This window comes from Rhipicephalus sanguineus, unplaced genomic scaffold, assembly GCF_013339695.2.
Source record: "Rhipicephalus sanguineus isolate Rsan-2018 unplaced genomic scaffold, BIME_Rsan_1.4 Seq1169, whole genome shotgun sequence".
Lineage (NCBI taxonomy): Eukaryota > Metazoa > Arthropoda > Arachnida > Ixodida > Ixodidae > Rhipicephalus > Rhipicephalus sanguineus.
Genome location: NW_023614432.1, coordinates 68,273 through 89,612, shown reverse-complemented (window position 1 = coordinate 89,612; position 21,340 = coordinate 68,273).

Sequence of the window (21,340 nt, the reverse complement as noted above, 5' to 3'; positions counted from 1 at the left end):
CGAAGGTAATAATAAGGGCGTTATCGTGATTATAACATCAGCCAATGGTGGAACTGCCGACAATCGCGTCATATATTGCGGACTTATACATCATTTGTCGAGAGAAGAGGGAGCGATTTTCAGCTGACTTTCAGAATTTATTGTAAATTCCACGCCGCCCGCTTCGCTATAATATTTTGGCTAGCGTGTTCTCGGTAGCCTCGACTACCGATTGGCAGCGCTTTTTGACCCTGCTCAAAAAGTGCTGCAGGGCCCCTTTAAATTTGACTGTGTCGTTTCCTGCGTAAGGAAGAGGATTCGTTTTCAACATGTCTACGCCTACCTCTAGTGCATACCACACGCATCTCGTCAGTTTACGTGAATTACATGCTCCCTTAATAAACATTTAGGCAACAACATCACTAAAAGCTGTCCAAGCATCAAAAAAGAGAAGAAGAAAAACAGGGGCGTAGCCAGAAATTTTTTTCGGGGGGGGCTCAACCATACTTTTTGTATGTTCGTGCGTGCGTTTGCATGTGTGCGTGCCTATATACGCAAGCAAAACTGAAAAATTTCGGGGGGGGTTTGAACCCCCCCAACCCCCCCCCTTGGCTACGCCCCTGAAGAAAAAAACTCGCTAGCGTGCATTCATTTCCGGACGTATCCGCGTACCGCAAGCGCGTTGTGTAGCGCGCTTCACATGCTGCCTAGCTGCGACGGGATTCGCAATGGCGGCCGCCGTCGCAGACGACGCGGCTGTCCTCACCCTCAGCGGAGCGCGCGGGCATCAAGGCACCTTAGATAAAAAGAAAGTCCCTAAAAAAATATGTAAAGTAGCGCCATTCATGTCAGTGTACAGGCGCCTCCTTACTCGTGCGGTTTGTAGATTGCATAGTGACGTGAACAGCGCGTGTAACACACAAGGACGAAGAACCGACGAGGACTAGGCATCCTCAGGATAGCACGCGCATAATCACTGAAACTGCAGCTATAGCTAAAGGCAATTGCATCAGCAAACCTTCAATCGCCCTCACTGACAAAGAAATAGATAACCTAAGCTCATCCGGTCAGATAACCTAGACATACTCCGCTTGCTTCTCCTGACGTCTTTTTGCGGTTTTGTGTTTTGCTTATTAATTCTTTGTGTGTCTTGGTTCCCTCTCCATGTCTGCCATCATGCGCAATTCAAATGAGCGGTGAACACGTGTGCCTACTTGTTCTCGTTTTTCCATGTTTGTGTTAATAAATTTCAGTTGGAAGCAGCGCTAATCCTCGTCGGTTCTTCGTCCTTGTGTGTCACCCGCGCTGTTCACGCCACTATGGAATACCAACTAGCCCGGTCACACACCCAAGGTAAATGTAAATGGTAGCGAAGCTTCCATAGAAGCCCATACGTTCAGAAAATGGCGGCTCATCAGCTGCGCATGGGGCTTAGCGCCATCTGTGTGAGGAGGGAAGACTTCCGGCGGAACCAAAAATAAAGCGGTTGTGATGCAATATCCGGTAAAAAGTGACGTCATTTTGTTGTCACTAGCGCGAAATTTGACCTCAAAATATTTTTCTTAGGCCCCTTATCGCTAAGGGCTCGCGCAACGGCTAGCCGGCAACCCCTTGGCGAGTTCATTGAAGCCATAGCGCTGATAAGACAGGGACCACAGAAAGAGGACAGGACGTGCACGTCCTGTCCTCTTTCTGTGGTCCCTGTCTTATCAGCGCTATGGCTTCAATGAACGTAACAAACCAACTAGCCCAAAAGTCTGTCCCCTTGGCGAGTGCGCTTGAAGCCAACGCTAGCTAAACTAATATCGACCCGTGACTAAACAGCGGTATTTAAGTGTACCGCCGTTCAATTCGCCTTGGCTTTACTAGGAAACCTTAGTCTTGGAGCTTTTATTCTGCGTTTGTGTCACCTTCCATAGGGTGAATAAAGTAAGCAGCAGCGTACCTCATGTTTGCAGCGTTGCTGATGTTCTTCGCACATCCGCAGGGGACATAAAGAGCGCATTGCATGTGTGCTTCAGTTCTAATGAGAAGAAATGACTCCTGGTCACGCCAAAATAATGATATTTCAGTTTTATTCAATGGCCATAATAACGCAATTTTATCACACCCTACACAATGCGCAACAAATGTCGTAATAAGTACAAGAAGTGCGTACACAACATGCACTATGTTTTGCCTTAGGTTCCGATAAATTAACCTTACGTGTAAAGTATCAAGACACGCGAATTGTAGCACGACAGATAACTTAGCTATCTGCTCACTAATAGCAGGAAATAAAGTAGGCACTGCGTGTTCACGAAGGAAACCGGGCAGCAGGAATACTGATCCATGAAAATCCAGCAAGCACACTACTCCGAACCGTTGCCCCGGTGTCTTATCTAGAAGAGAAGGCTCGCCAGGCATACGCGTGTTGCTATTGCATCTTTGGAACACCACATCGTTTACGCGAGTACCGAGAAAAGCGTTCGGCGTGAAATGTTGGCCGCGTCGTGCCGTTGCCCGTTGAACACCGCAGCCAACACGTTCACCAACGATGAAACGCACCTCGCAACTTCGCGAACACCAAAATCAAATTCTCATCACAAAAATTCACATTACGCATGCAAGTGCGACACAGCAAAACACGTGAGGGGGCGTGTCGTTGCAGACGAGTTTAGGAGCGCGCCTTTCGATGCAACGCAAGGGCTGCACTGAATAACAATGACGTGCGCCTCTCTTCAGGGGGCGCTAAGAAAAATTCGGCAGATCTCACGTACCATGGGAGTCGATGTTATGCGAAGCATGCGGCTGCTAGGGGACTGTGGCGTAACTCTTTTTACTCAGCGACACGTTACAAAATGACGCTAAAGATTTGTATAAATTTTATACGCACACATATATATGTTGAAGAGCCGCATATGTGCTATATAACCAGTTTACGGTTGGGTATGCAACGTGGGTATTACCAACACCAGAAGCGGTAAGCTGATATGTAGTGCTTATATGTGTCCCGAGAAGGCACGCACGTTTCACGAACCCGTGTACATGTGTGCAAGAAGTTCTTGACAGTTGTTCAACAAGGGTATCATCACTGTGATCAGTGAGCATCAGCAGCTGGTCATGACTTGTTATAGGATCCGGTCGGGATCGTGGTGACGAGGGGTCCATGTGTAGTGAAGTATGTGGTATAGTATAGCTGTTGGTATTCGTGGATGCCTCGGTCATTTCGTCGACAAATTGTCTGTCGACAGAGCCGGCGACATGTCGGAACCTGAAGCCACCCATCGCGTTGGTGAGGTATAGGCCGTCGAGGCTAGTAGGCCTGGATAGTGCTACGTAGATCAACTTCAGTGGATGGTGTTTGTCGCATTCGTAGACTACCTGGGCGTATGTGGCCTACGTAGCCTAGTCTACAAAGCGGCTGTCAATCAATCTGGCATCATCCTCGGTCGGCATGAGGTCATCGCCCAGCCTCGTAAGAAATGAAGAAGACACTGCGCCGTTCTGGTGGACGAAGTGCACTTTACGGTGCGGTGATGAGGATATCATATGTAACTTTCGTTAATGTATTCCTCCAGGGTCGAGCAATGCTTCAATATAGCTTGCTGAATCATAGGAACACGAACGTATTGTTTATTAGAGTGCTATAAAAGAGTAGCCAACACTGGAACCACAGACGTTAATCTGATATGACGCCTGTATCGTAGAAGTACATATTGTAGAAGTATCATGTAGTGTTTATTGCTTTCTTGTAAAATTAGATAGCCAGCACCACAACCATAATTGACGTTGGACCGATATTACGCCTGCGTACGCTATTTTTCCAAACCATTTTATACACCTGGCGTGTGGTAGAATACCTTAGTGGTAGAATACCTGATTGCCACGCAGAATGCTTGGGTTCGATTCCCGCTGGGATCCTAATTTTCATTCATTCCATTCGTTGAGTCAGCGCTGCCGATGTTTGTTTTCCTTAACGCTTTAGCATTTAAGTAACCAATGTCTGTCCTCGACGTTCCTAGTTAAATAAAAACTGTCAATCACCTGTGGCGCATACCCGTACACCGCGGCCCATGGTAAACGGGTATGTGCCACACGTGTCTAGTGGAAAGGGTTTGACGACGTACGCGACAGGATTTTAACGTTATTCATGTCATGACCCGGCAATCATATTCGTCAAATCCGCCTACCCTCCCATGCAAATTTTGGTGTACACCAAGGTAAGGAGGCGATCATGAGAGCACCCAGACGTAGGCGGCTAGATAGATAGATAGATAGATAGATAGATAGATAGATAGATAGATAGATAGATAGATAGATAGATAGATAGATAGATAGATAGAAACGATCAAAGTGCCAGAGGTTCGCTAAGAAATGCTTCGCATTTAAAAGGTTTTTCGTAATAATTAAACACTATCCTACATTCTTGGCACATTGCACCTGCATAATATTGCTCAGGAAATAAATGTAATTTGTAAAAGATCAAGATTGCTTCGCCCTTGAAAAAAACTTGGTTTTTCGGTATTAGTGTTTGTTCCCTCCAAACATAGTCGCGCTTCAATCGCAGCACCCATAATTCTCCTTGCTGGTGTCGTTGGCAATAGATTCTGAACCGCTTTTCGCTCGAAGCTTCGCGACCTATTTGGATCGACCTTGACACACCTTGCTTGTAGATTGCAGTTGAAGATAGTTGAGCTGCGTAGCTCGCAGAGCTCTTGGCAGGAAAGAGAGGCTTGTGCAATTCTTCCGCTAGAGTGCCCTAGGACGCTGCAGTTCTAAGTGATGCAGTTCGAAAAGTCCGCGAAATAAAGGGTATGAAAACAAAAATCACGCCATATCCGCGAAGTGAATGATGATCGAGGAGCTGGCTCGGAGAAGATCGGGAAAACCCGTGAATCTTCCGTACAAGTCCTCTACCATCATATGAAGACGTGACACACGTTATATATACATATAAACACAAGGTTTGAATAATTTACAGTTTTGATGATCTATATACACAATTTACAATTATATACATATTGATGAAGTATGTGTACAAGAGAGAGAGAGAGAAAAACTTTATTTGCAAGTGTGTTTGGACCTCCCTGGTCCCTGGACCACTGCGCGGTCCCACGCCACGTCTACACGGTCATGCTTCTCACCGCGATGACATCGGCAGCCCGAGTCACCGCAGCAAGTTGCAACGCCGGGTCCCCAGACGAGAGCAAGACCTCCCAGTCCTCCCAGCTGGAGATGGCAGGCTGTCCCCGCGGGGGAGGATCAGCAGGGCAGCCGAAAAGAATATGGGAAAGGGTGGCGTGAGGTTCGCCACACAGGGAGCATTCAGGGGAAGTGCCACAATAGTGGGACAACAGTTGAGGGGAAGGAAAAGTGCGGGTCTGGAGGCGTCTCCATAGGATTAGTTGGGAGTGGGTAAGGGAGGGATTTGGGGGAGGGTATGTCCGACGGTTCAAACGGGGTATTTGCGTGAGCTCGGCAAAAGTGTGCGCCCGCTCCTTCGAGAAGCCCGAATCGAGGCTGTCTTGAGCACGGCATATTAATCCTCGGGCCAATTTATCGGCAGCCTCGTTTCCGGGGTTCCCTGAATGAGCCGGCACCCACTGGAGCTCTACCATGCGCGGCAAATTTTGCGTGGGGGTGTTCAGCAACTGCCAGGCAGGCGGGTGTATCCGGCCCCTGGCGTAGTTGTAAAGAGCAGTTTTTGAGTCAGTGAAGATGTACTGTGCGTCTGATTGGGCAAGGGCTAGGGCGATGGCAGCCTCCTCTGCCTCCCCAGCTGTAGAGCCTGAAGGAAGGCGGTGAATCAGAGGATGAGGCAGAGTAGGGTTGTAGGCAACTGCTACAGCTTCTTGTGCTGTACAAGCAGCGTCTACCCAAATGACATCCTGAGCTTGTCCATAACTCTGGTGAAGGGCATTTGCGCGAGCTACGCGGCGAGCGATGTGATGCTGAGGATGCACATTGCGGGGCAGGGGTTTAACTACTAGAGAGGCATGAATGTGTCGAGGAATGGGTATAAAGGTTGGCTGTTAGCGGGTATGTTTATGCGAATGGAAGCGAGAATATGGCGGCCAGTGGCGCTCGCGGAAAGTCTTAAATACTGCGCTTGAAGATGTGCCTCAACTAGCTCAGAAAGGGTATTATGAATGCCCAGTTCAAGGAGTTTGGCTGTGCTTGTGCTGCGAGGAAGGTTCAGGGCTGACTTAGTTGCGAGGCGGATCATGGCGTTCACGCGTTCAGTTTCTGTGCGGTTCAGCTTGAGATATGTGGTGGCGTATAAAATTCGGCTAAGCGTGAACTTTCATGTACAACTTTCATGTTGTCCGCTTCGTCTAAACCCTTGTGCATGGAGGATACGCGGCGTAAAAGCTGCAACACGGATTGCGTGGAAGCCTTGAGTGTTTTTAGGGTGTGGTCATTTAGTCCGGGATCCTGCAAGTAGAGGCCAAGGATGCGCAGTGTGGGAGTGAGGGGGATAGCGGTTCCTTCTAAAGTGATTTCAATGGGTGAGTTAGCGGCTGATTTAGGTCTCATGAGAAGGAGCGCGGATTTAGACGGGGAGCATTCGAGCCCAATAGATTAGATGACGCGTGAGCTGAGAGGTTGCTGCTAATTGAAGAGTTTCCCTATTTCCCCGTCAGGGCCATGAGTAGTCCATGTGGTAATATCATCGGCGTACAGAGTATGCTTTAGGTGTGGGATGAGATCAAGTTTGTGGGCTAAGGGGATAAGAGCAATATTAAAGAGAAAGGGGGAGAGGACCGCGCCTTGAGGAGTTCCGACCTCGCCGAGCGTATAAGGGGTCGTGCCCAGGTTGTCAATGTGCAAGGAGGCAGTGCGCCCAGAGAGAAAGGCACGAACGTAGTTATAAGTTTTGGGGCCTACCTGCAGTGCCTGCAGGTAGGCCCCAAAACTTATAACTTGTCGGGGGTAGGCCCCGACACGATGCCTTAAGATGGCATCGTGTCGAATTCTGTCAAATGCCTTAGTGAGGTCTACCGCCAGGATAGCTTTAGTGAGGTGGGTATGGTATTGTCCAGCACGTCGTGCGTATTTTGGAGCAGGGCATCCTGCGCAGAAAGATGCGCACGAAATCCAATCATACTATGGGGGAAAAGGTGATTGTCTTCCATGCTCGCCGTCAGGCGAGCAAGAATTATGTGCTCGAAGACCTTGGCAAGACAGGATGTCAATGAAATGGGGCGAATATTATCGATGGTGATGGGTTTGTGAGGTTTGGGGATAAATATTATTTTGGCGTGCTTCCAGGAGGCAGGGAGGGTACCAGCTTCCCAACATTCGTTAAAGTAGTTCACTAGATCAGATATGGAAGCATCATCAAGATTGCGGATGGCAGCATTGGTAATTTGGTCTTCACCGGGTGCTGTATTGCGTAATTTCAGTAGGGCTGCGCGAAATTCTGATTCTGTAATAAGGGCATCAAGCTGGGGTTGGGGTGAACCTGTGTACTCGGGGTGTTGCTAGGAAGACCAGGTGTAGTATAGATGCATTTTACCTGCGTAAGGAAGGCATCGGTGTCCTGCCGATGGTTATGAGTGAGGCGGCGAAGGCTAAGGCGCGTCTGGTTTTTAGATTGCGTGGGGTCTAGCATGTGGCGCAACAGGTGCCAAGCGCGGGTTGTAGAGAGATTGCCACGGAGGTCCTCACAGATCTGAGCCCAGTTAGCTTTGCAAAGGGTGGTGCTGTGCTGTTCTATTTGGGTTTGAAGCTGCGCGAGTTTTAGTTTCAGTTTCCTGTTGTGCTTTTGAGTTTTCCACCTTTGCGTAATGTTATCATGAGCTTCCAGGAGATGGGCGAGCTTACTGTCGATAACGGGGATTTTCGGGGTTGTATCTAGCGTTTGGGTATGCTGGCGGATGTCCTCCTGCAACTGCCTAACCCAGGAGTCAAAGTCGAAGGGGGCCTGTGTTGGCCGCGCTTGCCTGAATTTGCGGAGCTGGTCCCACTTAACGCGCCTAACGTTAAATTTGCGCCGAGGTCTTTGATAATTCACTGCTATGCGAATTAGGTGGTGGTCACTACCCAGTGTGGGTTGTGTTCTTTCCCACTGCAGATCGGTGATATTTCCTCCAAGCGTGAGGTCTGGACTAGTGTCGGCAGTGACACTATTGCCAATACGAGTAGGCAGGCTAAAATCATTAAAAATGGTCAGTTGGAGCATGAGCGCTTCATTGTATAGGACTGTGCCCCTGTGGTTGGTGTGCCGATAGCCCCAGTCCACGTGAGCGCAATTAAAGTCGCCGATGATGAGTAGGGGGTTTGATGCGGCCAATCGAACGGCGGACTTGAGGATAGGAGGGAGTAACTGAATCGACTTTCGTGGAAGAAGATAGCAGTTAAGAATGAACAGGGGGGATCGTGCAGGGTTCGGGGGTAAAATTTCAATGAAGGTGTGAGCGATAGGGGAAGTGATATCATGCTGCACGAAAGGCAAAGAGTTACGGACATATGTTATCACGCGAGGAACATCCGTTGAGTCTGATGGAATAACACCGTACCCTGGCACTTGCCTGCAAACATTAGCATCCTGAATAGCGATAATGTCTGGTGGTAACGAAGAATTGGCAATAATTTGCTGCAGGGGGTCGTGCTTTCGCCGAAAGCCCCTGCAGTTCCATTGGATAATTTGTAACGAATTAGGGCCCGTCGGAGGAGCCATGTTGTAAGGTGGAGGGGCGAAGGAGGGGTTGAGGAGGTGGGGCTGTGAGAAGAGAGCCTGTGGAGAGTCCAGAAGTAAGATGAGCTAAACGCTCTTCCACCTTAGTCATGATGCTGGAGAGGACATTATCCATAATACGGGTAATAGTAGCTTCGATCATAATTTGACATTGTGCGGTGACTTGCGCCGTGATGCGCTCTGTGAACCTCGCTTCTAAGTTTTTGGTGAGATCCTGAAATTTCGCTTCAAAATCTATGGGTTGGGCTGGGCTCTCATCAGGCCTCCTTTTTTTCTGAGGAGGCTGGTCGGATAGGGTTGGTAAAGATGGGGGCGGTGAAATTTGAGGGAGAGTTGGGCTGGAGGTAGAGAGGGCTACCCTGAGCTGTTTTACCTCTTCCCGCAGAGCCTTCACTTCCGAGTCTTGGGATGTCGTGCCGTTCGGCCTGGTGGCCCCGGAGGACCATGCAGACGTAGATGGGTAGGACTTGTCGAGCGGGGGAAAGTCCTTCTTGGTAAAGAACTTTGTCTTCTGAAGCGGTGAGCTGTGTCGTTTGGCGGTGGGATTTCTCGCCTTGCACGATCCGGTGCCCGTGAGGTGCTGGCCCCCACAGAGAATGCAGCTTGGGATACAGGAGGGAACATCTTGCCGTTCATGCTTGTCTCCGCACCGTGAGCAGAGGCCACTTTTGGGGTGGGGGCACACGTCGTATCTGTGGCCCGGCCGGCGACAGTTCGTGCACGCATCTAGGCTTCCCTTGTACTGGGTGCACCTGTGCACTACACTCATGTAGCGTATGGTGTGAGGTACTGGTCCGTGCGCAAACGTGATCAATATGGAGAGGGTCCTACCCATTCTGCGGGCTGCGATGATATCAGCATCTGGGTTGCGGGTCTGGAGGTCCTGGAGCATCTGCTCCGAAGTTTCCTCCCAGTAGGCTTGCGAGATGACGCCGCGCACAGCAGAGGGCGGCGGTGCGATGTAGGCGGCGACTGGGTAGGTGGTCGTTTGGAGAACCAATTGCTTGAGCTGGACGAGATGTAGGGCGGTTGTCTCGTGAGCGGTAGCGACCGCGAAGGTGTTATTCGTAGGATGTATGCTTTTCTCGGTCAGGTTGAAGAAGAAGAAGACGTATGAAAGGCTGGCTTCTCAACGCTCGTCTGTAATTTTCAGTCTTTTTTAGCAAGAGTAGAGTTCATCTTTTAATATTTGTGCCTAGACATCAACGAAGGACGGTCTGGGGGTCACCGTCCTGCGACGCAAGTACAGCGATCGACTCCCGAAACGTGTTGGCCAGAAGCAGCAGCGCGGCGGCCCTCCGTTGTCGCCCGCCCTTCATGATGCTCTAATGGCATCCACCGCAAGTAATCAGGCATCAGGTCAGCAGATTCATTCTGTAGACCACAAAGAAGATGAACAAGCAAGAAAACGGCTGCGTGAGGATGACGCTCAGTCAAGGGCGTCTACAGAAGACAACGAAGAGATGGACCAGGCAGCCTTCACTGTTGTCTCCTACAAAAAGAAAAGAGCTGCAGGTGTTCCTGTCATATTCAAGCCAACTCAACCTAACAGAAGCTTCTGGAAAGTCAACCCAAATCTCCTGGCTTCTGCAGTCGTGACAACAGCCCAAGAAAAGGTACTCAGCCATCGTCTCAACAAGGATGGCAGCCTCATGGTGACAATGTCTTCAGTTCCTGCAGCTAATCGCCTCCTCGCGGTGACAGACCTGGCGGGTATTGCTGTAGAAGCACGAGTTCCGTACTCCTACTCTGCCACGTACGGGAGGATACAGGACGTCCCTGTTGAGTACTCAGATGACGACCTCAAGGAGTATTTGAGCGAACAAGGGGTTATATCTGCTAAAAGGCAAGTTGCTTACATTCCAAACGAAGATGGCGTTGTAACGGAGACCCGAAGACGTTCGGTCATCCTCGAATTCTCTAAAGACGCCCCTTTACCAAGCCGAGTGTCATTTGGATTCTGCAGTTATCCTGTAACGGAATATATAGGATCCGCTACTCAGTGCTTCAGATGTCAAAGGCATGGGCATATAGCGAAATACTGCAACGGCCCCATCCGCTGCAAGATATGCGCTGGCGCACATACGCACAAGGAGTGTACGTCCCGTTCTCAGCCTCGATGTGCAAACTGTGGAGCTGACCATGCTGCGTCATATGGCGGGTGCCCCAAAAAGAAAGCAGCTACTCTAGCACGGACAATGGAGCAATTCCAGGGAAAAGCGCGAAAACGACGAGAACCGCCGCCGAATCCGGATGTGATATTCACATCTACAAATCAAAAGCAGCAAGAGCAGCAAATCCAGCGCAGCGACACAACCTCGAAAAAGTCATTTGCCTCAGTCGTGAAAGGAAACCAGAAAAGACCATCATCTGCAAAGAGCCAAGAAAAGTCCTCAAGTGATCCAGATGCAAGTCAACAACAAATGTCCCCAAAGTCGCAACAGAATAGGAAGAGCCAAGAAAAGCTGTTGGGTGGCAGCACCATACAGGACATATCAAGTATGCTGATTCCCGTGATGTTCGCGGCAATCGAGGCTCTCCTATGTGCCAACCCATCGTTGAAAGACATCCCAGAGGTGCAGGCAGTCCTGGCTTTTGAACCACTAGTGACCACTTCTCCCACGGCGCAACGCCGTGGTTCTTCTGAGTAACAACCATGGATTCGCTACCAATCGACTCGCCAGCGGTGTCCACCAACAAGCACTTCCGTACATGTACTATTTTCCAGTGGAATGCTCGCGGTTTGCGGTCCAAGTTACCAGACTTTAAGTATCTAGCGCGAGTGTACCGTTTCCCGTTCATGGTCATTTCCGAGTCTCGCGTCGACGAGCAGTTTAGGTTACAAGGTTATTATTTTCATCATTCCAGGCGACAAAGCGGAATTAGCCGACTCCTCATTGGATTTCGAAACGATGTGCCTGCATCTGTGATTGACGTTGGACCACATGACAAGAATGAATATGTTTGCGCAACCACAATGATTGCATCTCAAGTGTTTACCCTAATCGGGTCTACTTGGAACCAGGATCACCGTTCGACGTATCAAGACTCGAAAACTTGTTGACAAGCACTCAGTCTCCGCATATTATTTGTGGCGATTTCAACGCACATAACGAGATCTGGGGCAGTTCTTATACATGTGCTCGTGGTGCTAAGCTGGCCAAACTTCTTGCAAAATACAATATAGAGCCCTTAAATGATGGCAGCATAACTTACCTGAAAAATCCGAAGACTGTCAGCTGCATCGATGTCACATTCGTCTCAAGTCAAGTGGTCCAAATGTTTGGATGGTGTACAGACTTCGAGACTCGAGGAAGCGATCACTACCCTATCCTAATCTCTGCCCGTCATCTTCGGAGTCGCCCAAGAAAGTGACACTGAAGTCGGTAGACTGGGACGCTTACACAGCAGCGGTAGACAAAGGGATCACAGCCTCGACTACGAATGCAGAATTAATACCACAATAGCTCATTGCCTCCAAAAAAGCACTCGCTCTGTCGTTAAACGATGTAATATACCAACTAACGACGAAGAATTCGAAAGATTATGTGCCATTCGAAGGCGTGCCGAAAGGAAGGCTCTACGTACAAAAAGTATCGAAGACCTCAGAGCTTGCCGACGGGCACAAAGACACATAAGACGTTACTTAACCAAACTGAACCGAAAAAGATGGAAAGACTTTTGTGGTACGCTGGATATACGAAAACCGCTGAGCAAAATCTGGCGAGTCATCAGAGGCATTCGCAAGGAGCCGCAACAGCTTTACCCTTTTCTTGCGCTGTCACTACATGAGCGCGCATCGCTGAAAGAGGTGGCAGAGCAGTACTGTAGGCTCCTTTCCAGCGGGGCAACGCCATCTCTGAACATTGCAAATCATCAGACTTGTACACCTCGAGCGACCTTTCCTGACTTAGAGGAACTTTTCACAATTGACGAGCTCAAGGCAGCAATCAGCGACACGAACAAGCGATCAACTCCTGGTCATGACGGCGTGAGTTATGCAGCCCTCGCAAACTTAAGCCCCACATCTCGCCTACGTCTTCTGGAGTACTATAACGCCTCGTGGATAAATGGGGAGGTTCCTAAGGAATGGAAACTTGCTAAAGTTATTCCTATATTGAAGCCGGGAAAGCAGCCAACAAATTACGCCTCCTTCAGACCCATATCTCTGCTTAGTTGCGTAGGGAAGCTATTCGAAAAAATGATTCACAAACGTCTTGACTGGTTTCTGGAAACTAAGAAAATTTACCCGGAGGAAATGAATGGCTTCCGTCAAAATAGGTCTGCCATTGACAATGTCATTGCCTTGATCTCATCAGTTGAAGAAGAATTGGCTTGCGGAAACACACCTACTGCGTTATTTTTAGACATTAAGGCCGCATATGATTCCGTCTATCACAAAGCAATACTTGACGCTTTGGAAACCCTTGGTCTTGGAGGACGGCTTTACGCATGGATTGCAGATTATCTTCAAGGGCGCCAACTTTTCATGTGTACACCGGAGGGCCCTACCGTTCCATGCCGTCGAAAAGGGAGTACCACAAGGAGCTGTGTTGAGCCCGGTATTATTTAATCTAGTGCTTATCCATCTGAAAAGAAACCTGCCCCGTGGCGTCAGCATCACACTGTATGCGGACGATATCTGCATTTGGAGTGCAGCGCGTTCCCGAAGAAACACCCAACAACGTCTCCAGAGAGCGCTGGCAAACATATCGGCCTACCTAAATTCAAGAGGTCTCAAACTGTCCCCCGACAAAAGCGTTGCTATGGCTTTCTCGAGGAGAAGAATGGAAAAATACCCACTAGTGTTGGGTGGTCGCACCCTTCCATACGTGAAGACACAAAGGTTTCTTGGGGTGACGATTGATAGGAATCTCACATGGTCTCCTCAAGTGAAGAAACTGACTGAGAAGATTTCGTCGGCGTCGCACGTATTCCGATTTTTAGCCGGGTCACAGTGGGGCAGCAACTGCCGAACAATGGTGCTCCTTCAAAAGGCCTACGTTGACGGTACCTTGCGTTATTACCTGCCCATCCTGCATAATATGTCTTATACAAGCAAGAGAAAACTTGAAGCGGCACGTAACAACTGTCTTCGAATATGTCTCGGCCTTCCAAAGGGATCGTCTCGAGTAGCAACTGTAGCAGAAGCCGGATGTCTGCCTCTTGAAGTGATAGCTTCGCAGGAGACACTTCGGATTCACCTCAGACACGTTCTTCACAACAAGAACCACTTTCTAAAGAATATTTCTAAAGCCAGTGCTACATCTAGTTTCGGGCAGGCCGTCGGAAGCATAGGCGCACGTATTACGATCCCTGCTCAGACGTCACCTATTATGCCAAAGAACATCCCACCCTGGACACTGTCACCACTAGAAATTGTGCCGTATATCCCCGGAATTAGTGCAAAAAGGAAAATGCCCCAAGCAGCAATTCATCAGATAGCGTTGGAGTATATGTATAAAGAATACGCAGCCGAAACGCACATATTCACAGATGGTTCTACAAGCAACGTCATCGTCATATGGAGTTTTTGTGCCCTCAACAGGAAAATCCCTCTCGTATCGTCTTGAGAGAGCGACATCTTCTACGTCAGCTGAGCTATATGGCATTGAAGAGGCTCTTAAGTTTATACTACGACAGCAACTGCCAAAAACATGGGTGATATTTACAGATTCTAAAGCAGCCCTACAAAGTATATGGAACAGGCACAAGCATGGTAATCACCCAAGTGTAGCATCTGATATCGCCTATCTTCATCACAAGGCTAAGATTGATGGACATTACATTAAGTTCCAATGGATACCTGGCCATGCTGGTATTTCAGGAAACGAAAAAGCGGACGAAGCAGCCCGAAATGGACTCCAGTACCGGAAATTCAGAAGAATATTTTTTACTAAAGTCGACGCCTCGAACATCGCAAAAAAATATGCCTATCAAGAAAATGACCGCCTCTGGAATCTGCCGCTCCAACAAGATAACTGTCTTCGTTGCATTGACCCAGAAGTGAGAGCGAAAATTTCCCCAACACTTCCTCGCCAACTTGAGACACTGTACCATCGTCTTCGACTGAACGTGGCATACACGAACAGTTATTTGTACCGCATAGGGCGCACCACTAGTCCCTGCTGTGATAACTGTGGCAGCATAGAGACAGTAGAGCACATATTACTGGACTGCTCCGCGTACCGCGATGAGAGCAGTGTTTGAGAGACAAATGGACATGATTTGTCACGATCAATTAACGTTGCCCAACATATTAGGCCCAGTGCCCGGCCCTTCTAAACAGCGACGGGTTTTACAGTCCCTGTTTAATTACTTGTCAAACATTGGCCTAGTAGGAAAGCTTTAATGATTGCACCCCCCCCCCCCCGATTATTTCATACAGCAAAGGCTTCACTTACCTGACACACTCGTTGTAAACATTTCTATCAGGTTCACTTGCGCATTTCATTTTTTATATTCTTTCTTTTATTATTATTTCCTTCTCTCTCTTCTTTAGTCTGTCAACCCCCTTCCCCATCCCTACACAGAGTAGCATGCCAGCGGTTATATACTGACGCCGGCAAAAATCTCTGTTTTTCCAATAGAGTCTCTCTTTCTCTCTAGGATGTATTCGGAGGTGAAGCTCTCCAAGATCCCTTCCAGCAGCGGTTACTTGCAGAGCGCGCATGAGTGGCTGCGCCATGGCTCCGTTCAAGGCGAGTCCTTCTTGGTCGGAAAACGACTCTTATGGTGCCAGGAGGAAGTAAAGGAAGTTGTTTACCTCGCATCGCGACAGCATGTGCCACGCGCAAATGTTGTTGAGCGCGGTAGGACGGCTTGAAAGACGCAGGGACAGCGTTGGCCGGAGCTCTGACAGCAGACGCGGTAGGCTTAGCGGAAACCGGGGCAGATTGGGAGGGTACAACCTGCGTTTCTGGGCTTGGTTGTCCACCTTTGTACGCACGGATTATCGGAGTCCATTCGCTGGGTTTGCACGTTGCTGGGTAGCTGTCTTCGCCTTCCGTTTGTACATTCATGGCTGTTGGGTATGGGTGCTGCCGGGGATAGGGCTAGCCTCTAGCGAGGCGAGACCCCGCGCGCCGGGGCGGTTGCCGAGAAGCAGATTTTCCAACCTCGCTGCGCTCCTGAAGATGTTGGTACTGAAGAATATCCGCAACGGGTTCAAGAGGAACGCGGTTGAGCTCTCGCGGGGTACGGACGCATCTCGCATGCACTCCGTACCTTTTCGATAATATCTCCGCAACCGGCCCAAGTAGCCTGATCAATTTTGCCAGGGACCTTCGCTAAGTGGTCCGACACGCACACGGACCATTGGAAGAACCGGCAAAGCAAGATTTTTCGGCTTTTAGCCGAAAAGGTTGCTCGATCCAGGCTTCACCTGCCTGGATCGAGCAGTCAAGAATGGAATGCACCGTCGAAGGCGAGGATATTGACCCTGCTGAGCTGAATGATGGGACGTGGCAGCACCCAAAAGGATCGACCAACCCGCTGGACCTGCTAGACCTGCAAAAGCGTTTCGGACGCAAGAAAACGACCTTTCCGAGCCTACCGCAGAGGTGGGCCTCACGGGCGCATCGGCTCCCGCCAAGAGCAAGGTCGTCCGCCGCGACTGCCGCGACGGAAACCTATGTCCCGCCTGCCTGAAGAAGATTACAAGATTGTGCTTCGACCCAAGTGTGCTGTGGACTTAACCAACATTGGCCTCGCTGCGCTCTTGGAATCGATTCACTCGACCATCACAATCGATGTCATGCAAGCCGAACAAGGCGACCAGGTGAGAGTGCACCCTATTAAGAACACTATCACCATTAGCACGCCGGACCGAGCGCGGGCGGACGCATACAGGACTATCGGACAACTACGCAGTGAAAAATATAACATCGACATGCCGGTGTCGGCATATGTGCCTGCCCCCGACGATTCCGTACGTGGGGTAGTGTACAAAGCCTACAGAGACGAGACAGACCAGGCGATCCAATCTGAGCTTGCGAAGAAGAACCCACAGCTACCAATAGTGAACGCGAGAAGACTGGGCAGCTCCAAACATCTCGTGATCACTTTCGCCGGAAAGGACCTACCGAGACTCGTTCGGTACCGATGCTTTACCTTGAATGTGTACCCATTCAGGGAGAGGCCGGAGGCATGCTTCAACTGCCGGAAGCTGGGGCACCGCGCAGACGTATGCCCACTACCACGACCGCTTGCCCCAAGATGCCGAAGGTGTGGGGAGGAGCATTCATCGCCACCAGAGGGAGAAAAGCCAAACTGCACTCCGCTATGCGTAGTTTGCCACGGTAAACACCTGACCGGCAGTCGCAGCTGCAAGTATCGTTTGTTCAGTCCAAACATACTAGCAAGGATACAACCAGCATCGCAAATAGACAGACAGAAACTCCAACCGCTATAGTGGACAGGCCATCCCGCTCCAAACAGAGAACCCATGAGACCTTTCGAGACCGATCAGAATCTTTCCCTCCACTGTCGGGCCGGAGCCAGAGTCGGGGAAGATCGTCTAGGCATGGCAGCACCCAGCAAGAAGAGACCAGCAAGCGGTTAGCCTGGGACAACGACACATCGGGTTACCAAGCCGATACAACACCACAAGGAAACCCCCAGCAAGGAGCTTCCTTGGAAGCCCGGTCACAAAGAGAACGATCGGCATCACGACCACGAGCGGGCCAATCAGGCTCCAGAGCCACTCAAGGAGCCTGTGGGGGCAGCAAGTCTGCAGCGCAGTCCCTGCCCAAGTCACCACAAGATCCACAGGTGAGGGAGCTGGTGGAACAGGTAAAATTGCTTCAACAACAATTGGCAGCGGCCAATGACAAAATTCTACGGCTGGAAAACAAACAAAAACCTACCAGTACTTCACATATTCAAAACGCGAGCGAAACTGTGACCTGCGTTGAACGTGAGGCAGCAGCGAATGCTAGCATGGAAACTGATCATGTCCGGAATGCAAAACGAAAGTCAGTTAGCCCGGTAGAGTCAATTGTGGAAAAGAGAGAAAAAGTAGAAATGCCAGACTCGCGAATAACAAAGCTTGAAGCTATGTTGGAAAATGTAATGACTATATGACTAGTATGGCCAGCCAGGTTATGCAAATCAAACAACAGACAGATAGTATTTCTGCTCTACGTATGACAGTAAAAGCACTTGTGATTCACACTGGACTAGAACGGGCACAAGAAGCCCTTCCGGCCCATCCGCAATTTGAAAATCCGGAGGCCACAGATTTTCCGGAAGCGATAGCGACAACTACCACGCGCAACCTCGAGGCTCGACGCCCTGCAGGAGGCCCAATTAGATCACACAGTGCTAGCTCAGCGCGAGTGGAACCTCACAAGCGTTCGTGATGGCTGGCGCACCCATAACAATATGGCAATGGAATTGCAGAGGCTTCGGTCGAAAACGCCGAGCTCTGGAATACGTAATCCAAAATCACCAAATTAAACCTGATATCCTGGCCCTCCAGGAAACGAGACTTGAGGCTAAACTTTCTGGCTTTACAGCCTGTAATGAAATCCCACCCGCAGGCGTCTCTCCGGCCACAGCACTCATGATCCACAGAAATTTAACGGCTAATCGAATAGACTCAGAATGCGACGCATTATTATACCTTTGTCGAAATTCTACCAAAGCGCCGATCCGATCAAAGCTTATACATTCTAAACGTATATAGCCCCCCAAAAGACAAGAGCCAAGCTGCGTCCAAACTAATGGATAAAGCCTATAAATACGCTAACAGAGCCCCACTTGTAGTGCTCGGCGATTTTAACGCCCAACACTCGTCTTGGGGCTATCAAAATGCGAAAAGAAGGGTACACAGATCTGGCAGACCGCTCAAAATCTCGGCTTTACCCTGCTAAACGACCCGGAACGCCCTACGCGCATAGGCAATAGTGTTAGCCATAACACTTCACCCGATTTAACTTTCGTGAGAAACATTGAGCATGTCACATGGGAGAATACGGAGGCAAATGTGGGAAGCGATCACTACATTTTGACCACCACAATTTCCTCTAAGGGCTATAAAGATATAGGCCTAAAGTTAAGCACACGAGGTGGGACTCTTTTCGTTATATCCGCAGTAAACATAAACCTGCGTCGATCACCAACCTCGAAGAGTGGGTGTCCACCCTCGTGCAAGATGCCCATAGTGCAACCACGGAGGTGGAAACTGAGGAAGACGGTCCGATCCCAGACGCTAGGCTAGTCCACCTGTGGCAAGCACAGAAAAGCCTTCAAAAACGATGGCTCATGCACAAACACAACAGAAATCTTCGTAAGCGAATCGCTCACATCGAAAGAGAGATTGAGCAATACTCCCAACAGCTCAGTAAAGAGCACTGGCATCAAATGTGTGATCGTTTAAACGGGCAGCTAGGATGCAAGAATACGTGGTTCCTCCTCAAACACCTAATCGATCCTAATCAGACCAAAACAATATCGCAGAAAAACCTACAGAGGGTAGTGCACTCCTTTCCAGGAGACAATGATTCGCTTATTAAAGAGCTCAAGGAACGTTACTTTAACACTACCACGGATCTCCCAACAATAGATACCTATACCGGGGAAAACAACGAGGTACTCGATAGAGATATTACAGAATCTGAGGTTAGGGCAGTCCTAAACCAAATCAAAGCACGGCAGCAGCCGGTGAAGATAGAATCACTAATAAATGCTGCGCAATTTAGACGACAGCTCTGTAAAGCAGGTCACCGAGCTCTTCAACAACCACTGGAAAGAGGGAACAATACCGACCAGTTGGAAGCACGCTAAAGTCATTTTCATACCCAAGCCAGGCAAAAAGCTAGATCTGGAAAACCTCCGTCCTATTTCTCTAACTTCGTGTCTCGGTAAAGTTATGGAGCACGTTATCTTAAACAGACTCAATGAATACGTAGAAAGCGAGAAGCTCTTTCCGGATACCATGATCGGTTTTAGGCCAAATCTATCCACACAGGATATCATGTGGCAAATTCAAAGCGACATTCTCTATCCAGGTCCCATTAGAGCTACACGCACTATTCTTGGACTGGACGTTAGCAAAGCCTTTGACAACGTGTCCCACGAATCGATCCTAGCCAATTTATCCGAAATGAATGTAGGACAGCGAATGCATAGCTACATTGCGGATTTCCTTAAAGAAAGGACAGCCGAGTTTCACCTAGGGGAAGTTACGAGTGGAAAGTTCCTTTTGGGGACCAGGGGCACTCCTCAGGGTGCGGTCCTCTCGCCCTTCTTGTTCAATGTCACCATGCGAACTCTCCCCTCCCTCCTAGGAAAATACCGCTTATCAAGCACTCTATATACGCGGACGATATCACCATTTGGACTAACAGTGGATCGGATGGGGAAATCACAGATGCACTCCAAAAAGCAGCTGACACGGTGCAGAGCTTCGTCCGGCGTAACGGACTTGCGTGCTCTCCTAAAAATCTGAATTACAAATTATTAGAAACAAATCTGCCAAAACTGGGACGGCGGGAGATGCGGTTACCCCCATACAGGTGATTATGGAGGATGGACCAGTCCCGCCAGTCTTAACGATACGAGTCCTAGGAATGCTGGTGCAGCACAATACGCACAATTCTGAGGCGATAGCGAGGCTGCAAGCCACGGCCCGCCAGATATGCGGCCTGCTTAGGCGCGTAGCCACCGCGACATCACGGAATGAAGGAGAGACCTATGCCGGCTGACGGAAGCCTCCCTGGTCAGCCGATTGTATACTCCTTCCATACTACCACCTACGCCTTTCGGATAAAGCAAAAATCAACAGCATAATACGTACTGCTATAAGGCGCTCTAGGACTCCCCAAGTATGCCAGCACTGAACAAAATGCTCAACTTGGGCATCTACAATACCCTTGAAGAGCTTATTGAGGCTCACAAAATAGCACAGCAGGCCCGTTATCTCGCACGGAGGTGGGTAGGGAAATATTACACAATCTGGGGTTGAACCCCTCATGGAATCAGCGGGAAGGATTCCATTGCGGCAGGCTATTAGGCGTCGTTTGGTAGTGAAGCCAATTCCAAAAAACATGTTAGCAGGTAGACATGAGGAAGGCGGTCTGCCAGAGCTAGGGCCCTGCAGGACAAGTATTACAACGACAAACTGCAGTGTACGTAGATGCAGCAAACAGAACGAACAGCTCTACGTAGTGAGTGTAGTGACCGGAGAGAGGCGAATCTTAAACGCTGCTTCTGTTAAAGTCCCATCCGCTCTGGAGGCGGAAGAAACTGCCATCGCGCTGGCCATCACGACACTTCCGCTCGGACGGTCATAAGCGATTCTAAACGAGCAATAACGAATTTCGCTAAAGGCAGCGTAGCCGTCCCTTCGGCAAGGATCCTTAAAAACCGGGGAGAAGCAACCGTCGAGCTTGTGTGGGTCCCTGCCCACTCGGGGAACCCTGGGAATGAGGAGGCGCATCGTGTATCCCGATGTCTAACTAACCGGGAGGTGCGACCCTCGGACCCTGTTTTCCCGGGTGAGGCACTGTTTTCTTATAATGACGTCACTAAGTACTACGCAAACGAACGGAGGCTTTACCCTCCGCCAGATGACGACCTCACGAGAGCGCAGGCCACATCCTACGCCGCATACAACGCACTCTTTCTTTCACCAGTCCTCATATGCTGGCAATTATCACGAACGGAGAATTCGAA